The sequence below is a fragment of the Oratosquilla oratoria genome, chromosome 3, assembly GCF_046742065.1.
Source record: "Oratosquilla oratoria isolate Oo_2021 chromosome 3, ASM4674206v1, whole genome shotgun sequence".
NCBI lineage: Eukaryota > Metazoa > Arthropoda > Malacostraca > Stomatopoda > Squillidae > Oratosquilla > Oratosquilla oratoria.
In genome coordinates, this window is record NC_134779.1 from 43,431,982 (window position 1) to 43,435,690 (window position 3,709).

The window sequence follows — 3,709 nt, forward strand, 5'->3', positions numbered from 1 at the left end:
TGGTTTCGCATGACGCGTACCCGTGACTGATGCTTACAATGGCAGTCAGAGCACGTAGGGCAAAGGTGACGGTTTTGGTTGCAGCTAAGCGTCTCATGGTGTGAATTCCTTATTTCTCATATTTCGTGTCTTTTGATATGTCAATGTTGATACCTTGTGTACCTTCCTATATATGAATTTTCAATATTCTTAGACATTTTTTTTTATATTTATGAGTATTTTTAACCCTTCGGGTCAAACTTTAGGCAATCATTGTGGTAACTTTGGGAGTAATTTTGGGAGAGTCAACTAGCGTTAGTCTTCATTTGAATATATATGTGTATTTAAATTAACGTTTACGGCTTTGTTGCCTGAGAATGTAATGCACAAGAGTATTTACTGTTTCAGTTTTTTTCCTGCTGTGGTAATTTGCATATATCTACACGCACACACGCACAAACACACACACACACACACACACACACACACACACACACACACACACACACACACACACACACACACACACACACATATATATACATATATATACACATACATGTATGTAATACATATGTATATATATAATATATATATATACATATCTATATCTATCTATATATATATATATATGTGCAACACTGAATGGGTCCCAGTGTATAGCGATACTATTTTATCAACCACAATGCACTTTAATTCTAAGCCATCAGCATGTGTCCAGATGGAGGCAACATGCAGAAATTGAAACGCGGTACCACCAAAGACTCCAACCTGGTTAGCGCGTAACAAATGCTGTAGTGAATTGAACCATTGCTCCATCAAGAGAGATATAAGTTGAGCGCATATATATATATATATATGCATATATATATATATATGTATGTATACTCGTATATATATATATATATATATATGCACACACACACACACACACACACACACACACACACACACACACACATATATATATATATATATATATGTGTGTGTGTGTGTGTGTGTGTGTGTGTGTGTGTGTGTGTGTGTGTGTGTGTGTGTGTGTGTGTGTGTGTGTGTGTGTGTGTGTGTGTGTGTGTGTGTGTGTGTGTGTGTGTGTGTGTGTGTGTGTGTGTGTGTGTGTGTGTGTATGTGTGTGCGTGCGTGTGTCTGTGTGTGTGTAATGACAAAAATCTTGACATTATCAAAGATGTACAATAGGTATAAAACGTACCTGCCAAGATAGTCTTCAAGACTTCTGTAATGACCTTGTCTAATTCCAAATATAGATATATGGTTAGCGGGTGGAGAGGGGAAGGTGAGGTCGTGAAATGTACAGCTCGGTGTCTTATCATTGTCTTTATATGGGGAATTAGACCATATGGAATCATCCTTAACCCCTTTGCTGCGTTTTACAGCTAAAGTGAATATTTCATCTGTCGCCAGGTTATTTTATTCAGGTGATGGAACTTCCACTTCCGAATCATAAGGGTCGTAAAATAAACCAGCGTGATTCACGTATATATTGGTCAATATTCTTCGTTTGTATTATCATAACGTTTCGTACGTAATGTGCCTAGATAGATTTTATTTACTCCATACGCACTGCTTAGCAGCTGCTGTGGTTAAAAAAAAAAAAAAAAAAAAAAAAAAAAAACCAGAGTATGATGTATATATGACGAAAATATTTTTTTTTACGTTACAAGAATATATTATTGAGGTTATGTATCATTCGTTATTGGGGATATACGTATCTGACCCATGGTATAACGAGAATACGGAAATACATCTTCTGTTGTTGAATATTTGATACATTCATATACACACTCATCTTCCTATACTTAAAATCACATCTATATAACAAAAACGAAAGCATATCTTATTCTATTTTTTTTTTTTTTTTTTACTTTATTTCATGTCGTAATTCAGGTTTAGGTGTCGGCGATAACACAATCGTCAGGGGTGACGTCATACATGGAGGCGGAGGAGAAGGTGAGGAGGAGGGGTGGGGAAGGCGTCACAGTTTACGAATTAAGTAGCGATTTAAAAAAGGCGAGACCCTTGACCATATAAGGGAAGATCTTCAAAGAAAATTATGAAGAAGGAGATGCGGATAAGACTGATGTATGGGATCTTGTGATGAATAAGGTTAACCCTTTTCCTATTATTCACCACTTATCTTTATTCAAGCTGAAGGAGGCCCTCTTTCTAACTAAAGGGTTAACCTATTTCTGGTAAGTATTTCTCAGTTAAGCTTATCTTGGTTAAGCCTATATTAGTTAAGCTTATCCTTGTAATCTTTCACTATCATCATTATATCTTTATTCAAGCTGTTGCAGGTTATTTTATTCAGCTGTAGGAAGCTCCTTCTCCAGCTAAATGGTTACCCAATTTCAGGTAAGTCTGTCTCAGCTAAGTATATCTTGGTTAAGCAAATGTCAGTAAAGCCTGAAGGCCAAGCTGAAACTGAAGCTGATGACTCGAACCACGAAGAGTCTGTTCCCATTCTAGACCACTACTCCACGTGGACAGCTTATCTTTGTCACCTTCTCAACAATCATGTCTTTATTCTGCCTGTCGCCATAATATTTGCATCCTCACCAACACGTCACCGTCATTAACTCTTTCACTGATCATGACAGTTTCTGTCTAATCTGGTTACTGCCGGACGACTTTATATATTTGAGGGAAAAAAATCCATTGCGTACTGAACTGTCAATCCAGTCTCAATTAAATCTTTCACAGCGAATAGTAATTTGTTCTTCCTTCTGGCTGCCGTTGAGTAATTTAATTAAGTGTAAGGAAACCTCCTGAGGAATGAAAAGATTAACAACAAAGACGTTCTTATTTCGATGACTCCCTTCCCTACTGGGTGGTGCTTTCTCTTTCCTTCTGGCTGCCGCCGAGCTATTTCATTCGCCCCCAATGGCACTCCCTCAGTTACGACCTCCTGTCATGACGTAACGACCCAGGTTGATGACGACACATTTCCTCCCCGGAGAAATTGATGACGTCGATGTCTCTGACATTGACGTCTCCGCAGACTCCCCAGAGACGCTTGATGGCCATCTACGTCCTCTTCAGGAACCTTCCCCGAAGACCCTAAGATCGTCCATAGGCACCTTGAGCTTACGATACTCAAGGACACAAGATCATTGTTGAAACGTCTCTATGAGATCATTCGCTCCCAAGGCGCGATGATGCCAGAGCTATGACGTCACTTTCGGTGAAAAGTGACGTCATATTCACAGAGAAGTGACATCATAAAACGCCTCAAGATGTTTGTGATCTGTAAGTATCGTCTTGGAGGGCGGGTTTAGGGTAGTTGGCAAACGTCTTGAATATGCTCCTGGATGTGAAGGCTTACGGCCTCTGTTAGGGCCGTTCTTGGAATTATGGAGTATTACAGAAATTAGTAGCTATAGCCTTCCCTGCCTCAGTAAATGATGTGAAGGAGGAAAACGAGGAGGAATAGGAGGAGGAAGAAGAGGACGAGGAAGAGAAAGAGGAGGAGGAAGAGGACGAGGAAGAGAAAGAGGAGGAGGAAGAGGACGAGGAAGAGAAAGAGGAGGAGGATAAACAGGAGGAGAAGGAAGTGGTAGAGGAGGAAGATGAGGTAAAGAAGTAGAAAGATGAGGTAAAGGAGGAGGAAGAGGAAGAGAAAAATTAAAAAGAAAAGAGGGAAAGATAAGGAGGAAAATAAGAATGGGAAATAAAATGATGGAGAAGAGGAAGAAGATATGAAGAAGAAAAG